Below are 25,271 nucleotides of genomic sequence, written 5' to 3' on the forward strand. Positions count from 1 at the left end.
CCCTCAAGAGGCAAAATAGAAACAAACAAGAATAAAACTAATCGTTTGGCTTGGATTTTGTTGGCATTGTCCCATTAGCTTTCATCCTGTACACTCTCAGTTGTACTTTCTAAAAGACAAAGTAAAAATCTCCCTCACCTTAAAGAGAGCAGGAAAGAAAGAAATCATCAAAATCTCTGTACTCTGTAGTAGATTTCACTCCCTCTGTTGCATGTGTTCATTTTCAATCCATTACACATGCACCACCATGGCTTTCAATACCATTGTTCACAAAACAACGTACCATTTATCATGAGAAAGACAGCAGAGTTGTCTCATATAAATAATAAGTGCTAGTGTGCTATCTAATTTATGTTGTAAGATTTCTTATTCTTTTCCAGCGAAAGTTTACCTGCTTTCATTATATAAGTCTTGAAATACAAGCTAGCAGCTAACTTTATTACGCCCTTTAATACAAATCAAATACTCTAAAAACACTACATTTCCCAGGGGAGTTTGGAATCATGATTCTGCCACATTTCACAAACCAGGAAGGAAGGGGAGCTTTGGTCTATCTCTCTTCCTAATGCAAAAGATCTGCTGCTCCAGCACTGTCTGGCTGACCTCCTTTCTCCAGCAGCATTTCACCACAGATACGTCAAGAGAGAGTGCAAGAAATGGGGCTCGTACCCCGTGACCCTGCTCTGACATACTTTCCAGAGAACAGAGCTTCCAGTAATCACTAGTTAGAGAGGATTAAACCTATTACTTTACCCTGTCCATTTTGTCTAATAGTCACTAATGACCTTATGCTCTGTGCTTTTGTCTAATTGCTTTTTAAAGCCATTTGCACTTTTGCCTAGTGTTAAAATACGCATATTATTGGTCCCAGTAGTGTTGCTCTCATAAAAAATGTGATACAGAAGACAGTAGACCAAATTTTCATTTGATGCACACTTATGTATGGTAAAAACAAGTAAAAGGATAGACTAGGAGACCCTTTCTCTTTCCTGAAGGGAAGCAGTGGGTGCCTTACACTATGCCACTTGTAATATTCACTTAGAAAATACTATGGCTCCTGAAAAGGAGATGAACCTTGTATGCTTCACCCTCCTGTTCCTACTCCATGGTGTGTCTCTGCTCTATGAGAATTTCTGGTCACACTTCCGCCACCTTTTGTTGGAAAGTCTATTTCCAGAACAAGTTTTTGTTTTCCTCTTTGAAGCCATTTGTTGTGGCATACAATTTCTATCTGTTCCAGAACTGAGACAAACGCAAGTTTCAGCAGAGATGCAGTTCACTTCTCCCCTTAATCACACAATGTAATCCAACAGTATTCGTCCTAGGAGATCTACAACTCTAATGCACGCAGAACTGGTCTTTCATCTTCAGAGCCAGATGTGGATTCACCTGATGCATACCCTTCCAGTGGCGTACTTCCTGAAGAGATTTTTCTTCCTCTATATAAGGGATTTCAAGAATGTTATTTTCCTATTTGAACTGCTTTGTTTTCCAGGATCACGAACCAGGATCAGGTTTTCTATTGTACGATGTTGAGCTACTGAAAACAGCTTCTCTTTTTCATTGCATATGTGAATATTAGCCATTTGTATATATAGTGGTAATGTAATATCCAGACACATATATTTCAATAGCATCAACATTTATACCTTGGCTTACAGTTACATCATACACACAGATATGGACAAGCAAATCCAGTCCATTCACAAGCCAGTTCCCTCTTCTGATTATTACAATCTTTTCTATTTTTCCTTAACAATATGCATAGCCTTCAGCAGGAATTCTGTGTATATGATTTCAAGCCATAGAATGTTTTTTCTTGTTTCTTCTTCATCTCCTGGATAAGAGCCCATGAAACAATCTGAACATCTCCAGCACCAGCATGTGATCTTCTACACTGGCCTGTTGAATGTGACCACAAGATTACTTCTCTGGAACCTGCCAAAACAAGTCTTATGCTGTGGTGTATAAAACTGTAAGCAATTCCCTCTTTCCAACAAATTGAGAACCTCAAAGGGATACCATTTCTTTTCAGATGGCTTAGGTTTTGCTCACAAGACCTTAGCTTTCATCTTGGTTAGCAGTGAATCTGAAGGAATGGAAAACACTGAAGTATTGTGGTATGTCTGGAATATGAAAGATACATTCTGTTGCTTCTTTGATGTCTCATGAAAGAAAACTGAAAGAATACAAATGCAATATCATTAAAACACATTACTAATCCAGCAGGAATGGAGAGGCTTGTGCATTATAAATTTTTGCTCAAGACTACTTCAAACTATGATTTGTAACCTATTGAGGAAACTGTCATGAATAATGAGTTTCAAGATGACAATGAATTTTAAAGTTTCTTGAGTGAAATATGGATGACAATTTTTTACCACCATTTTGAAATACCTTGAAGTGGCAGTTGCTGGTTAGAGAACAAAAAGCCAAATGGCATGGTTTAGTTATACAGAAAATGGAAGATAATGATGCATGAAATAAACATAGAAGAATTGAGGAAAATACTGGAAAGTGGAAGTGCAGAAAACAGTTTGACCCACCAGTGAGCCTAGTCCTATTTCTATGGAAATGAGCTCATTACTGCTAATTTTTTTTTTAAGCTCCTGGTTGATTCATGAAGTGCTTTTTGAATTCCGATAAGGGCTTCATGAATCACTGAAAAAAAACATTTGAACAAAATATCCAGAGTCAAATGATTACCAACTCCCATAGATTAATCAGCAGCCTGAGTACTTTATACAACAGAGCATGCACTAGGAGAGCCAGCTTTTTCCCCTGGTATCATAAGTCTATAATGTTTCGTTCTGCAAAGAAAAGGGATCATGCTTCTGAAATCTAATTCTGGATGGTTACTCCATCCAAGAGCCTATATTAAATAGGAAATACATCTTTGATTTTTTCCCCTGCTGTTTCCATGTTTGATCTGTTTTAAAAATCAGCATCACGAGAATCAGGCCATAGAATTGCTTCTCGTTCCTCAGAAATAAGAGCATCTGTGGTATTCATACAAACGGTGCTTTCACATTTGTAACCAAGTCAGTATTGGCTGTAGGCTCTCCTAAGCAGGTAAGGGAAATGCCCGAGGGCCAAAACACTGGTTCTTCTTAAACCTTCAGAATTCTGAAATAAAAATAAAATAAAGCAATGGATTTAAATAGCAAGTGAGCTTTATTTCTTTTATAAACCCAGCAATTTTTAAGAGTGTCTATAGACATGAACAGAGTACGTGTCTGTGACAGTGGTATTTTTAACTGAACAATGCTGACTGACTTTACACCTTATACATACAGCATCTACACTGAACACCTTTTGTTAATTCTCTGTACACTCCAAAAAGAATGCCCTTGGCAAATTCTGTGACTTTCTGCTAATTTGCCTTGTACTAATTTTCAAGGTGTGTGTAGGTCACGAGCATTCTCCGGTATGCATCTTGTAACAATGCACTTACTAGAAATTATACAAAATAAATCTAATCCTATTTCGTGTAAGTGCATTGTGTCTCTTTTCCAAAACCTTTCACATTTTAGAAATGACTATATATCATACTTCAAACATGACAAATAGAAATAACCAGTCCTCATCAGACATGCACAGGCCATGCTGTCCTGCGAATATGCATTCTTTAAACAGTTATAGGACTCTGCACTGTTAATTGCAAACAATGGATTAATTGACATTTGAAGCGCCAAGTATTTGGATTGGCTTTTTAAAAATATTATCTAGAGATGGATGGACATATAAATACACCATTCTGCAGTTATGACAGACGTTCGATGATTTTCATTTTAAGATCAACAGGAGGTTGAAAGAGAAATTTCATGCTAAATTGCATGAGGTAGTACACTGGTGTAAGTAAGAAAAAAATTGGTATATATGACTCCACTGAATTGGTACAGATTTATACCAATTCAATTTTTATACAATTTGGAATTAATTTTGGAAGGTTATAAAGTTATAAAGCATTCTGTTATTCAGTTAATAACACTATTAATAATGCAAAGATGGTACTTTCATTGTATATATTCCCATACATTTGGGCAGGATGTGAGACACCAAAGCTGCTTTGTTAAAATACTTCCAAGGTTTTCTTTTTGCATCTTGCTTTTGTACACTTCTCAGGGCACCAGAAGCATAAAGAAATCAGCATTTGAAGAAAAACAAAGACAGAGGATTGATGTGGGAAAGGAAAATATCAAAAGCTATTTCACTTAGCTGTGAAATCGCATGACAAAGTTGTAGAGGTGAATACAACTTTGGAGTGAAAGTTTGTGTGCTCTGCTTATGAAGCACAAAGTGAAGGTCCAAAGGCCCTCTATTTCCAAGACCTTACACTCCCAGGCTTTTTAATTGCATCTTGATTTTTGACATTATTGACATCTCATTTAATTTCCTATTTCCCTCAGAGGAAGGCTATGGTCTAGGATGGAAGAACAATTTATTATCCTGGATTATTTAGAAAAAGATAAATAATAACATAGATTATTTGTTATTTATTTCCACTTATAGTTGGGAATAATGATACTTTTTCCTATTCAGTTCTTTGGACTCAAGATGATGAAACTCCTATTCAAACTAAATTAAAATATAATAGTATCATTACAAATTAACAAAGACCAGTACTCCCTTAAGCTAGGTGCAAAACAGACCTAGACCAACTGGTAGTTGTTATTTCAAAATTTAAAGGACAGGTGAAGCACAGTAAAACGATAAAAACCAGAAATATCTTGTTAGTGCTGCCAGTCAGAAATGGGAAAAAACTTTTTCTTTGTTTTAATTATTTATATGGGGTTAGGATAACAGAGAATAAGAGGATATAAAGACAAAGAATTCAAAAAGTGAAAACTGAAATCACTGGGAAGAGAGGGAGATGATCCTGGGAAGCAGATGGAGAGTTTGAGGTAGAAATACTCTAGGGAAGGCTGCTAGAAGCCATAGTTAAGTCAGCATAAGGGATAATGTCCAGAAAAAACCCAAAAAGTATTGCTGTTACAATTCAAATCAGGGTATGGTCTCTAGGGTCTCTCTGATAGTTTTGGTTAGCCAAAACTATCCTCTTTCACAGCTGTGCTTCCTAGCTCCGGAGAGATAACCCCATCTCAAGTCAGACTCATCATGGAAGCCCACAAAGTTTTTAAAAAGGTACATGGAATATTGAGTATTTTAAGTGTTTGTAATTGTATTTAAGCATAAAAAAATATTGAGCACATTGTATCATGTAAAGATAACATACAACATGCAAAGTTGAGTTAGAAGTTTGATTTACAGATTGCACAAATGCTTTTTGAGTGACAAAGGTGATCTGTCCTTTTCTTACTGAAGGTCTTTATGTGCTGGTTTTGACTGGGATACAATTCATTTTCTTCATAGTAGCTAGTACGGGGCTATGTTTTGGGTTTGTGCTGAAAACAGTGTTGATAATATAGACATGTTTCTGTTACTGCTGAGTAGTGCTTACACAGAGTCAAGGCCTCTTCTGCTTCTCACTCCACCTCACCAGCGAGTAAGGTCATGTTAAGTTGGGAGAAGAAGGTGGTAAAGAAGCTGGGAGGAGACACAGCCAGGACAGCTGACCCCAACTGACCAAAGGGACATTCGATACCATATGATGTCATGCTCACCATATAAAGCTGGGGAGAAGAAGAAGAAGAGGGGACACGTTTGAAGTTACAGCGTTTGTCTTCCCAAGTAATCATTACACGTGATGGAGCCCTACTTTCCTGGAGATGGCTGAACTGCCTGCTGATGGGAAGTGGTGAATTAATTCCTTGCTTTGCTTGCATGCACGGCTTTTGCTTTACCTATTAGACTGTCTGTATCTCAACCCACGAGTTTTCTCACTTTTAATCTTCCGATTCTCTCCCCCATCCCACTCAGGGAGTGAGCAAGCAGCTGTGTGGTGCTTAGCTGCCGGCTGAGGTTAAACCACAACGCTATGAGTTCTTTTGTATAATTTTGTTTTAAGGCTGAGAATTATGCAATAAAGAAAATTCCAGTTATACAACTTTATATAACATATAAGGCTCACTCATTACTGTGGAAAACAAGATAGTCCAGTTCTGCTGAAGAAATTTCACCAGCAGAAATCTACTTCATGGAATCCTACCCAGCACAATACAGTAACTGGAAGACCAGGATCCAAGCACTCTTTGCATGGTTATAGCCATTTTTTCTCCAGAAATTTAAGTAGCTGGACCTTATTCTCTTATTTGCCTGCACTTTTCTACTAGTATTATATATTAGTTTGCCTTTTTTCAACAAACAGCTGCTTGACTGGGTGGGCATCATACACTTTTACCATTTTGGTTTCAGTATTTAAAGAATACTAAATCATAAAAAAGTTATATTAAAAAGAAAATGCTTTTGTTTTCTCCTACTTAAAAAAAAATAAATCATACAGAGATGTGAGTGGATCATAATTCTTTGTCCCTTTTTCTCTCCAGGCCAGAATCTGAACAGGAGGCCAGCTCATACGGGAACCTGAGCTTTAGCCAAAGAAGCTACAAAGCTGGTTGGGACATGGGCTGAGACTGACATCCTTGCTTAGCTCCCAACAATGGCACTCAGTTTCCTTGAACGGGGAATGCAGTTGCCATAATGCAGATGTCCAGACCCCTTGATGGCTACAAGTATTATGGTTTACCAATGAATACCTAGCTAGCCACATGGCACTAGTTTTGCTTATATCGAGCTCCTAGGTGACCTAAAGAGACTTGATGCAAACAGAGTAAATAGCTTCCTAATACCCCTTTTCTGGGAAAGCAAGTGTTTCATGGACACTTCATGATTACAACGCTTATTGAAAGAGACATGATGCTTGGATAAAGCAGTGTTTGTGTTACAATGTGGTTTGTGCTATAACATATTTGATAGCTCTGCTATCACATCTCAGTAAAGAAGCTTTGGTTGCTTCAAAGAATCATTTAAAAAAAAGTCCATGCTACATTAACATGCCACAAAAATAAAGCAATAGAGCATCTTATTCCCACTGTTAGCCAAGATAACACAACTTATGTGTCCATAAAGAGCAGCTGCACTGCTTGGCCCATCAGCAACATTCAGATCTACTACATGGTGTACAATAAGCCAGAAACTCTTTATTAAAAGAAATATTTACAGAGATGCCTCAGTGGTGTTTCCTTTCTGTGTGTACACAGCATATTATTCTTCCAGATTCCCTTTTCGCCCCCAGGATAGACACATTCATGTTTACATTTAAAAAATCATATAACAATCCATGGCCAGTCAATATAAAACCACCAGAAAAACAATATAATCGATCCAAATACACAGCCCTGATAAAGTTAGTGCCCTGAGTGACTACAAAGACTAAGCAACCCAGTACTCAAGTGGTTTTCCTTGTAATTGTATTGTGCCTTCTCTACCCTCCTTAGGAACCAAAAAAAAATACTGCATTGTCAGTCTCTGTGCCCTTTCCCTTTGTGGATTGAAAAGCTCTACTGTAGTATATTCACACTTCTTAAGCAAACATGCTGAATTAAGAGCATTTACTCAAACCCTTTTTTTCTGTAATACTTATTAACAGTACTTTCATCTAGAAAATTTTAAACACGTTTTACTTTTCATCATATTAATGTTGACAGACCTCCTTTATCAGTACTTTAATTAATAACAGGTAAGGGAGGCAAAGTGAGTATGACATGCTCTTACTTCTGGTTGATTTAAAGTCTGCTTGTGAGACTTTCTCTCAACTCAAAGTTGAAATTGTCTTATCTCATACATTCCCCAGGTTACTGTTTCATGTAAATGTCATTTTTCCTGTCCAAAACATTAAAAAAAACCCCACACCAGTGCGATATAACTACTGTCTCTTTCTGAAAGACATGAGGGAAGCTGTATGCTTTTGATCAAAAACAAGATCCCGACTTCAAAGTAACACCTCATCTGTAAATATATTACACAGTACTCTTAGTAAAGAAAGGGGGACCCCTTGATTTCAAATAACCTGAGGCTAATACAGTGGGATTTGCCCACATTCACAGAGTTTAATCTTACTCTTCTGAATACTTACAGAAAATCAGGCAAAAAGATTTTAAAGATCATGGGTTCTAGCCTCTTCTTATTTATATAAATCTGATAGACCATAGTCCTATACTTCGTTGGCAGAACACCTGGCTTATTCTGGACTGAAAGAAGAATGTGAAAACATCACAAATTTCAGAAGCATCAGAGAATTTTTAAAACCTAAGTCTTCCTCCTAGTGACACAAAGATGTGGCTATATGCCTGCAGATGCTCTACCACTACTTTGATTGACATCTTCTAATATTTTTTGTATAACCATTGGAGATGTTTTCATTATTCCTTTCATTGCTGCAGTCTAGAAAAGCAAAACTAAATTCCAGATTCTCTTCACTGGCTTAATCACTTGAAAACATTGAGAAATGACATAAAGTTATTTCATAATATGCTAATCAGCACGGACCATGGTGGTACCAGATCATACAAATAATATTAACTATTTAAGAGCCAGCTACAATGCTAATATTTGCACATGCAAAGGAACAGTTTTGAGTGGGCACAGGGGTTAGTTTTATCATCAACTGACAATATAATCAGCAGTGCGAGTGCGCAGATATGACTCTCATCTCTATATAGTCAGAGGGAAGCAGCCTGACACTGAAATCAATGACATTTTTCTGTACAAAACTTGTTTCTTCAGAAGATAAAAAACAACACCCCATAATTCCATGATCTAGGTATGGTTTATAAATCATATTAATTTCATTACATCTTAAAAAAAATTTCATCTATTTCAAAGAAACAAATTTTGGTTTTCAGAATTTTAAATTTTGAGGTTATTTTAAAATGTCCTGTTGTTTTAGTAAAATTTCTTATGTCTCTCACAAGTAGAAACAAAAAATTTCCATTTACCTGAAATGAATGTTTAATATGATAGAGAACTGTAGAAGCTGTTATTTCCAATTAGGAATTAAAATCTCTTGAGCACTCAAGATAGTTAATAAGCTGAAACAAGTCTTTGTTTCTGCCATATTTACTCTCAACGTGTGCATCTTCTCATTCTCACTAAATGTATTTGCTGCAGTAAATGCATAGCAAAAATAGCACAGAGTTCCCCCTTCGGATTTGAAAAGGATCACTTCCTCCTAGGTTTCTAAATGAGTATTTTGACTACTGAGCAAAGTATATTCCTTAGTCAGAAATTTAGCATTACTGCCCATCTTGTCCTTCCTTCCCATACCACTTACAAAAGGCCAAGAAGAAAAAAGCTCTGTATGATCTCCAAGGCATGCTAGGCAGCATGCACCCACATTGCAGTGCTCAGCTGTCCCCACCTCCCATCACACACCCTCCCAACCTGCTCTTGGGGAGAGACAGGGCCTTGAGCAACTTGCTCTCACCATGGCAGCAGTAATAGAATGGCATTACGGGCATTTGGGCCGTACAGTAGAAGGTGTAGCCAGGAATGTACAGCCCCAGCATTTCCTAGTCTCTTCACATCACAAGTAAATGCTTGTTTGTGTTTGTGCTACCATTGCGGCTTCACTGGGCAGGCAGCTAAAACAGCCACGCAGCCCTTCGCTCACTCCTCCCCCCTGCTCAGTGGGATGGGGGAGAGAATCAAAAAGAAAAAAGGTAGAACTCATGGGTTGAGATAAAGACAGTTTAATAGGACAGAAAACGAAGAGGAGGAGGAGGATGGTGATGACTATGATAATATAATAATAATAATAATAATAATAATAATAATAATAATAATAATAGTAGTAGTAGTAGTAGTAGTAGTAGTACATGCACAATTTCTCACTACCCAAAGCCAATGTCAGCTAGTTCCTGAGCCATGCTGCCTCCCGGCCAACCCTCCAGCTATATACTGAGCATGACACCATATGATATGGAATATCTCTTTGGCTAGTTTGGGTCAGCTGTCCTGGCTGTGTCCACTCCCAGCTTCTTGGGTGCTCCTCGCCTTCTCGTTGGCAGGCCAGAATGAGAAGCTGAGAAGTCCTTGACTGCTTGGCAACAACTAAAATATTAGAGTATTACCAACGTTATTGTCATCCTAAATCCAAAACAGAGCATTATAGCAGCTGCTAGGAAGAAATTTAACTATCCCAGCTGAAGCCAGGACAGCTACACATGTGTGTCTGAGCATGGATCTGTGTCCAAACAACAGACGTGTCCAAGGCAGGAGACCTAAGGCAAATTTGACCCAAATAAGGTGGTTCCCATCCTTTCTGCATCAGTACTGCTAATCTAAAGTAAAACTTTCCTCAAAGTGAAAATGCAGATCATGTGGCAGCTTTCTTGTTAAAGGTCTGCTGGAGACTAACAGCCATGGAACAAGACAAGACAACACAAGCCAGTAAGTCCTGCAACATTTATATAAAATGTGAACCTACAAAGATGTTGTCAATTTAAACAAAACCAGATCACACACTTTCCAGGGCTCGTGTTGTAAGACCTGACAGTCACCGTTTGTGCCATTAGCACAGAATATGTACCCTTTATTATGCTTGGTTGCATCTTGCCATCTCTATACTACTGTCTTGCAATGAAACTCCCACAACTTCTTGATGGGTGAAAAATTAAACAGTATAGCAGGCATAGAGGGAATTTGCAGTTTGTACAAGATCAGACTTAACTGAAAAGCTAAAGGCATACCTGGAAACACTTTCAAAATATATAAAATTCATGAATACTTTTCAGTTTGCAGCTGAGACATAAATATGTGTAATGAGCATGTAACAGACATCTTACCTCTCCAGCATGGATATATATCTGCTGCTTCACTCTCCCTTGGAAGCAGAGTGATTTAATGTGCTTTGCTTGGTAAGTCACCCTCCAGCAAAATACATTTGATTTCTGCTGCAATCAAAAGAATTTAAACAAAATCACCTATCAGCTCTCCCTAGGTTCATTTATCCAAACGTCCATTTCAGTCTTTATTTTCAATATAGAGAAATTAAACGAGGTTTGTTTGAGGCAATCTTTATGATTCTCTAAGGACAGGTGTGAAGACTAGTCTTAGATGACCACATCTTTCACACGCACCATATTTCCAAAGTCTATGGTTATATGCAGCTCTCCGTGAATAAGTCACTTTCCCAGTTATGCTCATTTGCATCTCTCTGTCTTCTAAAAGCAAAGGTCTGGCAAGGAAAGATAGGGGACTCTCTGTGCTCCCTACCACCCTCCCACCGTGCCCTGCACATGCCATAGCCAGAGATTTCCAAGTGTATCAGTCTCCAAGTAAACAAGGAAAAAGAGTGGCAATATGCTATGAAGCAAAATCAGCTTTTTAAAGTGTGGGGTTTTTTCATTCTAAGCCTGTAGCTGACGTTTTAAATAATTGCTCCAGCAAATTTGTAGGCCCATCCTTAGTGATCGTTCAGCAGCAGTGGGGAATTGCAGAGGTGCTAGACATTCTTAATTTCCCTTTCCTTGTACTATGGCTCACTGCTTGATGCATCACATATAGTGCATGAAAGTCATTGCAAAACTCACCCTTTTGCTCAACAAAATACATTTTTAACCATCCTGCTTTTAACAAAATATTCAAACCATCAAAAGTAACCTCCTGCTACTTAGTTTTGTCATATGCTTTATTAAACAATGGAATCTGAATATTTTCTATGAAAGAGAAATTGGAAATCATATTTCTTAATTCAGACACTCAACTTGTACAAGGAGGATCTGCATACGTATGAATCCATGTGACCATGATTTTTCACTAGTCATTAGTGAAGAAAATTGTCTAGCAACCACAGAATGCTTGCACAGAACAGGCCATGATAATCTTTTTCTATTAATACATTACTATCGTAATGTTAAAATGTTAAAATCAAGGACCTCTCAATGGATATTTAAGAAGAAGAACAACCTTCTTTTTTCATCTACATTACTAAACAAATTATTTATTCTACTCTATTCACATAGATAATTTTAAACAGCATTTCTAATAAATTTTAGACAAATATTTTTAAAATCTTGTCTCCTATTTGAAACTGTACAACTTTCAAAACTGCCTAAACATAGCAGCTCCTATCATTATACTTGTTCACAAATTTTCAAAAAAACTCACAACAAGGTGCTCAGAAAATGCTGACTCAGCAAATGTTTCACAGCACTATCTTAATTTCAGCACATTTACAACTTCAGGATGTGCCATCACATATTTTACTCCAGAATGAGGGAGACTTACCTGTTCAGAGAGATCATGTTGTGCAGATAGCTGGAGGAGGTCAGAGCCCAGCTCTAAAGCAAGGAATTTGACCATGAAATCTTGCACTGGGATTAGAAAGATCTGGTGTCTGACAATGAATAAAAAAAAAAAAAAGGCATCATCAAGATCATCAAGGAAATGGGAGCTAAGGCTCTCAGACTTGTAGGATCCTCCATCCACAGAAAAAATATCCTCTGAAATCTGAGGAACTGTGTAGGATCTGCAGAAACTGGATCCTGAGAAGAAGTCTGTGAATGCTGAAGTCAGTGACTTCTGTTTCAGTTCGGAAAACTAAAGCTGAAGTAGCTAGGGTTTTGTTTGTATGATTGGTTGGTTGGTTGGTTTGGTTTAATACCTATTATTCTAAATGTTCCAAAAAACCTTAACAATTCTAGGTAATGTTGTGAATCATAATGATTATCTTTCCTAAATTAATTTTCCCCAGAATATATCTACCAAAGTTTGGGATCTCTCTTTCGAAGAGAGACACTATATTGGAAAAATGAGATCAGTGACTTGTTTCCTAATTGAGCACTGGAGAATCAGGCTTCTATTGCCTAGGAATTCAATACCAGTCGAGTAATTTTCCCCTCCTTTCAGATATTTCATATTCCATCTCGCTGTAACAATGAAATAAGAATGTACCTGACATTTTCCACAAGTATTCTGCATCTGTTTTCATATAATATTTTACCCCCAATTTGGGTTACAATTTAGCTTAATTGTGCCAAATTATCAGCAGGCCATCTTTTGCTTGAAATCTTTTTCTTCTCTCTACTGTCATTTTTACAGGCAGCTCAGCAGATAATTTTATGCTACTGCAGTCACACAAGGCAGATTCTAATATTGATCTGAATTTTCCCCTTGAATATGATTTGCATTCTTAGCCTGATCTATTTTTTTTTTTTTTCTTCCCATAGAACATGATTTACATTCTTATGTCTGGCTGTTTCATTTTAAAGCCATCTTGAAAAAGTCTCTTTCTAATCATCCTTCTAAATTCATATGGGAATAACTCTTCCTACTGATGCTTAGGAAAGGAAAATCTCAAATAAATTGACGCTATTCTTGCAGACTGTAATGACTGGAAACTGTATTTGTTGATGGAAATTAGAGACTTTTTTATAGCTTACTAATAATCTAGCTCTGGGACAGCTAATTACTAGGGATTGTCATGTCTGAATACTGAGGAAGTGCATTCAATCTTCCGGCTGGTCTAAATAGGAGAAAACGAGCAAGATCAGACAAGGACCATCTTTGTGGCATAGTAGTCTCCAGTGTAAAAACTTGTTTCACATATAGCAAGGGAGATACATTTTCCTCGGATTAAACATAGGTAGGTTTACCATTATTACATTCATCTTTTTCCACATACTCTTTATTCATTGGCAGTAGTAAATATTATACTTACAGTTCTTGAACACAGCTGACATGCATCAGTTGTCCAAAAGCACTGAAAGAGGAGGAATAGGAAACCACACAGCATTTTTCGTAGTGGGAGTATTGTATCACACTGGAAAGACACAACAGAGAGGTTTTGAACATCACTATTCTAGTTGGTTTTAAGTTTATTATTGCAATGCATTGTACGGGAAAAGGAAACTCAGATTTTAGGAAACTCCAGATAGGACAGACTCAGGCATACATGCGTGTTGAGTGCCTCATCCAACACCAAACATTTGACTGGATCCTGATTACTTAAAAATTCCCCTAAGAGGCCAGCGTAAGAATTGTAAATATATGCTAAAACATTGTATTTTGCACCATACACAATATTTTCCTGGGGCTGAAAGCAAAGACAGTACTAATGACAAAGGTTCATGTTGCTTAAAGTATTACTGGCCAATATGCATTTATTTAAGTGACAGGTAAAAATAGGAAAATCTATGGCATATTTCCTGCTTGTATTAACTGAGTACTACTTTTTCCAAGTCATTTAAAGTTCAATTCATCTTTAAATAAACAAACAAAAGATATTAGTAAATTTTAGTAAATGCCTCAACTAATTTGAATCATTAACACTCATACAGATGAGCTCAATTCCCCATTCATACCTGCCCTTAACTACAAGCAGAAAAGATGTGTGGGCCAGAGAGGAGTTGTGACTCGATACTTTGCAAAAAGAAGGAAATCTGCTCTGGAATAGTGATTTTGTGGGACTGGCAGAATATCTTTCGCATCAGAAGCTGCACCTCAATGGTACTCCTTTCAGTTGTAACCTCTGTCAGGCCTTTCATCCATCTACGTTTTGAGTGGTACCATTTGGCAGAGGAACCTGCAAATCCAGAGTGTTTACCTAAATAAGCCACTTTCACTGCAGAATATGCCTTTAACCAGACCACAAAATTGCAGCACATGCATTAGGTGGCATTTCTTAGTAAAAGAAGAATAACTCTGGGCATTTACAGGACAATTACTTTTGCCATGAAACAAATGATTATACAATGCAAGGTATTCAGAGTTTAGTCCATCACTAGAATTAATGAGGCAATCTAACACAGCATTGCAATCTACAAATTACACATTTGAATGAAATCACATTTGCCTGTGCTATAATTTAGCAGGCTTTGTAACTTCCTAGGCCTTGTATTTGCCCAAACAGAGCTGAAGCCCAAAGTTAATATCTTAGTGACCTTACACTCCATATACAGTAAGTTAAGAGACGTAGAAAACTTTAGAGGTTGATTCAGATCTATGATAAGACAAATCACTCTCTAGAGAGGCCTGAATTACCTTCTGGAGATGTCTGTCTCTTCATTGATTATATAGCGAGTGGAGGCTGAGTAGGCTCCTAACCTGTGCGGTTAGAGGGGATGAATCTGTACCTGAGCATTCTTTGTCCTTTGCCAAATTGGGCCTTTTAATCTGTAACATATTTTACATCACCACTTTATTAATGATCATGTCAATACACTCAGAGTCTTTACTGAGACAAAAGAAACCAATGTGCAATATCAGAGTATGCTCAATGGAGTTTAACTTTTTATTTTAAAAGCAGAAAAACAAACATGCAAGTATCTGCCTAAAACTACGCTACATAACAGTTCTGATTGTTTCATATATGTAACTTCTTATTACTGTTGTTTGATTATGAATCTATTTCTTTGTTGCTGTTATGCTTTTCAACCTGTATTCTCACTTACAGAAGTCCTTCTGTTCCTTTCTTTTCTTCCAGAGCAGTTTCTTGGTGTTCTTTAAACTGTGGTAGCCCATTAATCTGTGCTTTTGTTGCCTGGTTCTGTGCTACCTCTTAGTGGAGGGAGGTCATAGAGATTTTTTATTTTATTTTATATTTTGAGATGCTTGCTTTCCTCATTATTTTAAGGTGTTAAGTAATTACTCTCCTCTTCTAGCTATCATAACACAATTAATGGGCTGATTTTCTACAAAGGTCAGCTCTTTGAACAGTGTAGTACGACCATGGGAATAAAAATGAGGCAAGTTAGCTACCCTGATTTCCCAGTCTAAAGAAACTGCATATTTCTGAAAAGGCTTTCAACCTGTTAATCAGATTAGCAGAGGGACCTAATCCTCTGAAATACTGATTGCTCCTCGATACTTCTTTTTTATACTCCATAATGCCCCATTAGTGTCTTTCACTAAAAGTGATGTCATTCAGCATCCTCCTTTGTCCAATAACACCCTCAAGTAATTGATTCTTTCTTGTGTCCTGTATTTTATCAATGAAAATATTACAGAACAGGAACCTAAATATGCACTATTAAAACCAAACAGAAATGCTGTCATATACAGATAACCTTTGGAATTAATTTATGAATATAAATTTAATATCATCCAGAGTTATATTTTTATTTGTCCCTGTATCATATAAGTGTTTGTTATTTGACACTAGTGTGAAGGATTCATTTATTAACAGCTTTTATCAGCTACTTCAGTTCATTTAAGCATCTTTGGAAGATGCCTGTGCTTTATACAGCTAAGCTCTTTTGTTCATGATTGAATTCATATGTCATTTCACACATGATTTTTATTTATTTTATATATCTATATATAAAGATAGACATAAAACACTAAAAGTCCAGCAGCTACTTACTTTAACCTGGTAATGTAGAGTTGCTATCTGTACTGTGTGCATTGGTTTGTTAGGAAATCCAGGGACTCTGGAAGAGTTTTAATCCATGCCACTGGTAGTCTCAAGTGTCAACACATCTGCATTAATGGCACACCAATGCTTTGCTGAGGATTAAAATGTCAAAAGTCTTATGGCACTTCTGAAACCATCACCAACACTGAAGCAACAGGTTTGACACTTGAAATTACAATTGCAAGTGGGAAAAAACATGACCCTTTTCAAGACCAGCACAACGTAGCAATAATTTCAGAAACAGCTTTTAATTTTAAATGATGCATGCATGATATGCTTATGGATGGAAGATAGGGTCTAAGGCCCCAATAACTAAATATTCATTTTCAAGATTTTGAAAAGGCTTCCAAGTGCTCAAAAGCCTGCTGCCGTTCACCTTGTAGGCTGTGTGTGTCTATGTATTATACAACATGATTATATTAGCAGCCCAAGGGCAGACTAGAAACTGTCAGTTGAAGGAGTGAATTCTCTTCTTAAGACAAATACGTAACTGCTGTTAATATCAGGATTCTCACAAACATGTCACAAGAAATAGGGGTTGACTGGAGAAGGGAGGTGTGAGAGACAAGGCATAGGGTTATCTGTAAGATATGCAGTGATAATTTTGTTCTTGCAAGAAGAGAGAAGAGTTAGGAATTACTAGATTAGAAAACATTTAGTAACCTTAAAGTAGGAAAGAATTGAGTATGTAGAGGATGCCTTCAGTATGAAAAATAAATTAGGTTTGTTACATGAAGTGGATAAGACACTGAAGGATAAGCTATCTTAATTTGCAAAAAGCTATGAACACTGGGTATGTTCCCTAAAAATCACTTCACTCTGCTCCAATGGTAGCAAACGTGCTTCTGGGAGGTGCAGCTAGATCTGTCACAGCTTCAGATAGTTACCTTCTAGTGCTTGGCTTCCTCCTTTCTTACCTTCTCAGCGCAGAGCTTGCTTGTTTGCACACGTCCATCACAGTGCAACTTGTTCCAGTTCTGTTCCGAATCTTCATCCACACAACTACAGCCTAAGAACGAGAGGACATTAATTAAACAAGAATATCAGTTCAATGGTACATGAGGTCAAGCAAGGACTCCACATGGGCTTGTATGACCAGAGAAAGACAACGGAAAAGAAACACCTGGCTTCTAATCTGAAGGAGATTTTCTAAAACCTCAAGAGATTGAAAGGAGGTTGGGGGAGCTCATAGCTGAACTGCAACACTGTACTAATGAATGCCTTAAAAAATAAACAACACAAAGCAGAGGTAGGCACAGAGAATGTGCAAAGAAATATTAAAATGTTCTCCAAACAAGCTCCATAATCGTGAATACAGAGCAAAAGAGAATTTCATATTTAGACTTATTCAAGTTTTCTGAGTCACAAATTAGCACTTTTAAGGGCTTATCTTTTTCCCAATTGACTTTAATCAAGTGTTTCAGAAGCTGGAAAATGTTTTAAGTGAATAGAGCTCTTAAGCAGAGAGCCCAGGGAACAGAATAGCAGCTATTTTGTACTCTCCTTCAATGTTTTTGATTTGCCTTTTTTTCTTTGTTGGTGTTTTTACGGTTTTCAACACAAGTGAAGCACCACAGCTGTAGGTTTCACAAACAAAAAGAGGGGCACAGGCAGAGAGAGACCCTTGCGGGGACAAGTTCAAGCAAAAATTTAAAATAATTTTCTTGACAGTGTCAAGCTGATGATCTTTTAAGTGTTCACTTTGCTATGATCTCTAATGCACTTCATGGAGACAAGAGACCGATATTCTCCAAATGACAGAATCCCTTTGTTTTCCAATATACTGTATTGAAAACACAGTCACTTTTACTTTTTAAATAATATCTCAGAAAAAAAAAATCAACACACTTCAAAATACATGTCTTAAAAGGGCTTTAGCCAAACGACTTCAGGCAACCCTATCTAAATTTTAAGGCAAATGGTCTTGGAAAATTTGATTAAAAGTCTCCCATGAAACAAACATACCCTGTCTATATCTGTATGGTAATGTAGGAGGCAAATCTTGGAGAATATTGCATCATAGCAGGCTCATGAAGTACCTGTTCCCATTATCAAATATATTGAATTGTATCTAAATATGATATCTTTAACATACTCTCATTAGATCTTTCCCACAGTGCCTTACAGTGCTTATTTAATTATCATTCACACATCTGTCTACTCTCCCTGTCACCTACTGTAAAAAACCACTGCCTTTTCCCCTTTGTTCTGGAGCTGTAAACCATATAAAGCTGAAGCCATATGAACTGTCTTTCTCACTTTTGCCTCTAAATGTCTGTACTTCTACCATGAAGTCTTAACAAATTTAATTAGTATCAGTAAATAATGGGAAATTAATGCTTGCTACTGGTACAGAATGTGAGAGTTATCAGCCTACTGTTTGCTCAGTATGATACTATGTTATGATCCTTCAGACTGAACTAAGCTGATGGGAGCCAGCCTAGGCACTGATCAGCTGGATCCAAGAAACTGCTCACAGGCTTCTCCACGCACGTTTCTCTCGGTGTCATGACGGCCCACGCTCTCGCTCTCTTTAAAACGTGATTCCTCAGACCAGCTGAAAGCGGCAGCACTGGTTGTGCACGTGAGCGCAGCCAGCCCAGCTACTGAATGGAGGTCTGGGGTTTGCTGCTGTGCTGCTGCTCGCTCTTCCTCCAGCTGCCTTGTTTCAGAAAGAGTAAAATCCTACCTTGGCCTCCCAACCGACGGCACAGCCACAGGAAGCCGGTTTACCCAGAGATGCAGTGTGCACCAACGACACCCCACATCTTTCTCAGAGGCTCTCAGAAGTGTAATATGTGATGGCGGAGTGTGTCACTTAGGCTAAAATAGACAGTTACAATTTTGGATGAGACGTGATAGGTTTCCACATGTGTCTGCACGCTCCTTTGTGTGTGCAATCACCATCAGCATTTAACATGACAGGCCAGGCTCTGGTCGATCAGTGTCCCTAACCAAACTCCCTCTTTGCTGAGACAGTGTTTCGCTGGACCAAATTATTCAGGATATTGCCTTAATCTGTCTGGCACAAAAGGGAGAAAGTTTAGAAATCAAGTTGCATCACACTTCCACTCCTTTTTACACTACTTGAGCATTACCAGGAAACAACTCCTAAAACTAGGGAACTAATAGAGAAAAATCATTATTATTATTATTATTACAAAACCACCATGTCTTCTAACACCTTACCTGTAAAACTACTTTTGAAAAGGTTACTTTCTCAAAAAATATAAAGTCTTTCATTAACTTATGGGAATAAAAGTAGGTACGGAGCTGACAAGACTAATGACAAGGCCGTTCAATGCAGTCACAGTGCCCAATGGAGATTAGGTTATCAGAGTTCCAGCACTGACTTGAGAAATGTCTTTTGAAGTCACTATGATTTAACAATTAATAGAAAGATTTGTTTGATAGCTAGATGCAGCCAGATAAAAAAGACATTCCATTCCAATTACCCATTATTTTGACTGTAACAGATTAACAGCATACTTTGAAGCATTTTTATATCCAAACCTGTATAATTGAAAGTGAAAAAATTCAATTCACCAGCTTCACTACATTTAAAAAAGAATACTGAGTTCTCTTTTAATAACAAATGTGCAAATAATCATGACTTTGAACTGAAAGGATGAAAGATACAAGTCAGAACCTGGGAATCAGTGATGATCATTTTCTATTTCATCCATTTTAGTACTTACACAATATTTCTATGATGGTTTTCAAATATTTTATATTGCCTGTATTAGTATATATTGAACTATTTAGTAAATGTTCATCCCACTGAAGTCAATGGCAAAAATCTTTCTTCTTTTTGAGCGTTATTCTTTATTAATTGGGTCTCTTGATCCTGACCCTGTTAATTGTTAACAGCAAAGGGATCGAGAGACCTGGGACTGTGTCTGATCTGAGTTACAGCTATTGAATGTGCTCTGAATATTTCATTATAAGACTTAATTGTGCACTGAGAGACAACTTGAAATGCCTATTATTTTTACTTACCTGTACTTCCCATTGAATGTTTAATACTTGTCTCACTCCTTTCTCCAAAAATGCCTCAAATTCACCCCCCAATTTGTTTTGGAAACTTTTCATATTTCTGAAAATTTAGAATGGACTGGATTTTTCTCTTGCACGTTTCTCTTAAAGTGTCATCATTGGATGAGTATTAAAGTTTTTAAAAACTATGGAGCTTTTAATATTACAATGATTTATATATTTGATTTTTCCACTATGTACTCTGTATATTTCATTATAAATTTCTCTGGTTTACTATTTTTATTTCCAAGTGCTTCCTTAGTAAGGTTTTTTTTATTATTAAAAAAGTACTTTTGTTGATATTTAATTTGATTGGCTGATTATAGACCTAGCCTTAGTAAATTTTTATCTGAGTTTGACTAGTGAAAGCTAACTTTCCATGGCCCTCAACAGAAACTGCATTTTTTTTCCCCCCATACAGACCTTGAGAATTACTTTGGTGAATGAGTATGTGCTTTTAAGGAGAAAGAATATGATTTGTGTATTTGTAGCAAACAGTTTTTCATAAATAGCCTAAATATCTGGTAATATAAAGTTGTATATAAATCAGTGTGGGCTGAAAAAAAGTCCTATCTGGCAAGTAGCAGAGGATGTGGAGTTATAAACACAAATTTTTCAAATTTTGGAATTCTTTCCGATTAATTAAAATACATTTTTGATTACCTTGTTATTTGTCAATGTGTTAATTATGTTTGTATTTTCCCGAGTCAGTCACAATAGCTATATACTTCCTTTGAAAGATAAAAGTTGGTCTTTTTTATAAATTTGTTTGCCTCAGGTTTGAAACCTTATAGAAAACATCAAATATTCCAGCACTTGACAATAAAATCAGAAGTGGCAGTTTGGAATATTTATTCTAAAATAATCAAAAGAGTTCTTTGATGCATACCTCAATAATTATTTACTACATTTTACTCTTATAAATATATTTCTTTGCCTTACAGATGCAATGAAAAACTCTTAAAAGATATTTCAAATGAATAATTCAAACAATGACTGACAATATAATTGTTTATATTTTTTCATGTTGGCACATTCACTTTATTCCTTCAATTTATAAACCAAGTTATCATTCTCTGTGATATTTATAAAAGTTGAATAAATAAAAGAAACTTTGTAAAGATGTCTTGTCATTTTTTTTTACACTGTATTTGCTAATCTGCTCCCATTATTTTAGTTCTTTAGTTGAGAGCTTCTGGTACCACTTGTATACCACCTTTGGTGGGATTTTAGCTATACTAAGAAAATACATAAGCACTGGCAATTAAATTGCCTTATCAATTTTCTGCAGCTTATTAAGTTGTTTTATTGTAAAGGAAGATTAGCGTCTTCAGTAGAAATAAGAAAATACCTAAGCAGGAGTCCATGGATTAAAGCTGTGATATCTTGTACAAACCCCCCTTCTGAACAAATTCTTAAAGAGATAGAAGTAAATTGAAGTGGGAATGTAAGGAAATGAAATAAAATAACAAGCTGAACAATTAAAATACTAACATGGAATTGCAAAATCTTTCATATGTGCAGAAGAATCTTTTAGGGCATAAACTAGGTATCTTGTGAAGCCAGTCAGTCCTTAAAAAAAAAAAAAAAATCTTAATAAATCCATAAAAACCAGGACAGTCATAAAGCTACAAAGAGAGATTACAAACTCATTCAGAATAAAAATCTGCTTGGGGCAAAACAAAAAGATATAGGCAGATATAAGAACAAAACAAACAACAGTAGCGAAGGAGCAGCTAGGAAGACGAGAAATGGAGACCAAGACACAGAATTATGGCTTACAAGGACAGAAAGGACTTTGAAGTTATGAGCTTGGCAGCAGCAGCAGCAGCAGCAGCAGCTCACATAAAAAAGGAAATATGGACGGAGGTGCTTTCATGTCAGCGAAAGCAGTCTCTCCTTTTATCCTTATTTCCCTGTATTGTATTAATGACCATGGACCAAATTCCATTCAGACTAAAGGGTAATTCCCAAGCTGGGGAGGCAGTGCACAGCTCCCATAGGGTACTTCTCACAAAGCCCACACGACTAGTGCCATTCCTGGCATAATATCTTAAATTACATTTTGAGTCTATAACTACTTGAGCTTCCCACAGCTATCCCACAATGCAACACCAGATTTGAGAAATATACGGGCTAGGTTAGCCAGTATGTGTGTGAAGCAGTACGGGCATCCAACGCAAAGATGTGAAGTTACGACTTCATGTTTTTCAGAACATAAAATAAGATTCCAATTTGACCCCTGTAATCACTAAGTGGAAATTTGAATTAGATCAATATCTAAGTCCATGAGAGAGGCTTTTGACAACAGTGTTTTTAACTGAACTGTCACAAGAGTGTTACTTGCCTAAAAAAAATTTAACAAGTATTTCTGAAGGTACTTTGTCTAAACAAAAGCCTCAGCTTGGAAGAACAGAGCCTGAGAAATGCTTAACTCATTAACTATTGGGAGATAAAGTCATACATTATGGCTGTGAGGAAGTTGAATGAATAGTAGAGTTTCAGCAAATCAATTATGATTAAATCAGGATGAAATTTTAACGGGGAAAAAAATGGTACCAAAAAATTCTCCTGGGATCAATGCCACCTTCCTAGTTTTCAGCCAGACAGTTATGTTTAAAAATATTTTGTTCAGAATTCAGACATCTGCTTTACTATGTGTTTGTTTTGCAGGTTTTGTGGTAAAGGGACTGGCAAGGGATGAGGTCTGCTGTTTAAAATTCTGGGCTGCCTCTGTCATCTTTGTTTCCAATTTATTAACTTATTTAACTGATTGAGAAAGATATTTAAAAATTTGGTAAGGTGTCACTGTAATTCCAAATAAAATTAAGTATGTGCTTAAGTTCTTAATGGAGTGAAAGGAACAGTCACTTTACTATTTGCTTTTTTGTTTGCTGTAGACTTGTACTGAACTCAGTTCATTGCTTTTCAAAAAAATACATAGAAAAATTTGTTAATTCAATTAAGGAGCTGAAAGCACGCAATAAAGCAAGGCAAAACATCATCCACAGAATATATAACTTTTTTCTTTTCATTGCAGCAGCACTCCAAGACAAAAGGACACATGGGCAAAGGGTGGCTATCATTTATAGTACCGCTGCAGTCTGGGGAAAGACCTTTTAGACTATCTTGAGTTCTGAGAAAGTAAGTTCAAAGGGCAGAAGGTTGCTTAAATTGATCTCTATACTACTAACACAGGAAAGGAGGAATGTACTGGAGGAGTCAAAACAAATTTAAATCAGAGGGATTTTTATATTGGTAGCAAACTAAGCCACCATAAAACCTTGCCTAGTAAGGGTATTAATATAATTGCATATTGCTCTGTTGGGGAGGAACACATTCCTCTCTTAAAAGCTAAGAACTTCACAGCATTTATATGTTCTGCTGCTCTCATAAATGATGCTTTGTAGCATTGATTCTGTCAACACTGTTCCTAATCCTGGCATTTTCTGACATTTTCCATTTTGTAAAATAAAGAGTTTAAAATGTTTAGCTTTGACCTTGACATAATGAACTGATGGATCACAGGAAGGAAATGGAGATAGTATGATTGTATTTGTTCCAATCTTTCCTTTTGGTGCTATCAGAACTGCAGATTAAATTATAGGTTTTTTTATCAGAGGTGCCTGGAAAATGGATATTCTTTTCTATAGTGGGGGGAAAAATCCCACATACAAATGTTTCATCTTATATTGGGACAGAAGTTCAAATATAAAATAATTCAGGAAGTGTTCAAAATAATTCAGGAAGTGTTTCCAGAAAAAAATGCAAACAACTAGATGCATTTTATTAGTTTTTTTTCAGCCTGCCTAATTTAACTGCCTCCCTACAATCTAAATGAATATCCAATTTAAGATCTAGAGAATTTCCTTTTGTGTTATGAACAAAGCAAGCTGTTATGCTGTCTCCTGGGTAAGCAAGATCTTGGTACTTTTAATACTTAGAACTTGTTTCCTACTATTGCTAGGCCAAGTCTCATATTAGCTTTGATGTGTTAGAGCTAGGCTTGTGTTGCTAGCAATCACTGTGATCCAGGACAAGTCACTAGACTGCTTATTGTGGATAACACTTCTCATCAAAAAATAATAATCCAGTTAGGAAGAATTTGGAATAAAACGTTGAGGTGTTAAAAAGCATACTGTACTAAGAATTGTCTACTCCGTGTGATTCAGGGGCCAATCAAGCCTGATGATAGCAACAGGCAGAGGCAAAACAGTTTCTCCTCTCTTCTAATCCCTCTCTTACTAGTAAAAGCACATCATAAAAAGAGCAGTGACATATAAAAACTTTAAATGAAATCATAAAATGCACAGATGTGATACACTCTTGTTTCTGCCTTCCATTAGTTAAAACAAATGTCATTGCTTGTATTGTAAGACCTGTGATCAATCAGATCAACTTGGCTGACAGCATCACTTCATATAATAGAATCAATTGGCTATGGTATATATGTCTTTCCTTTGGACAATTTCAATACTAAAAGGCATAAGAATTGAGAATGGGAAACAAGTTTCTCAGCTTGCTTATAAGACAGTTTTGCCATCATATTGCTAAACATTGTTCTCTTGATTTGTCTTTACTCCCTCCTTTTTCTTAGGAGATCATCTCAGAAGGATTTTATGTACTGAAATTTAAGCTTCTATTATTTTTTAACATATATCAGACTGCCTTCACACATTATACAGATTGAGGATAACAGTCATGGCCAACACCTAGACAGAAAGCAGGCAGCCAGTTCTGTCTCAATCCTCCCGGTTTAAAAGAAGGTAAGGAACCTAAACTGTGTGTGGGGTAGCATCTTTCTCACAGTGTGACAAGCAGTTAGTAACTGACAGCATAATTTATTCTTTCAAGGCAACATGAGGAACCATAGCAATGGCCAATGATAAACCATCATCCTGTGGGATCTGTACTGCATCTG

At 36.7% G+C, this 25,271-nt stretch overlaps 1 long non-coding RNA gene across 1 annotated transcript in view; it reads right to left on the reverse strand.

Moving 5' to 3' along the window:
* Window positions 1–1,655: 1,655 nt before the first annotated feature.
* LOC129212336 (uncharacterized) overlaps window positions 1,656–25,271 on the reverse strand; it is a 33,630-nt gene continuing 10,014 nt past the window's right edge. Inside the window, exons 2-7 of the long non-coding RNA XR_008579143.1 lie at window positions 17,233–17,324; window positions 14,944–15,075; window positions 13,622–13,723; window positions 12,190–12,298; window positions 10,746–10,853; window positions 1,656–3,126 (exon numbers count right to left, since the gene is read on the reverse strand). This is a non-coding gene — a long non-coding RNA (uncharacterized LOC129212336). The remainder of the gene's footprint in view (window positions 3,127–10,745; window positions 10,854–12,189; window positions 12,299–13,621; window positions 13,724–14,943; window positions 15,076–17,232; window positions 17,325–25,271) is intronic.

This window comes from Grus americana, chromosome 13 (genome assembly GCF_028858705.1).
Source record: "Grus americana isolate bGruAme1 chromosome 13, bGruAme1.mat, whole genome shotgun sequence".
Taxonomy (NCBI): Eukaryota; Metazoa; Chordata; class Aves; order Gruiformes; family Gruidae; genus Grus; species Grus americana.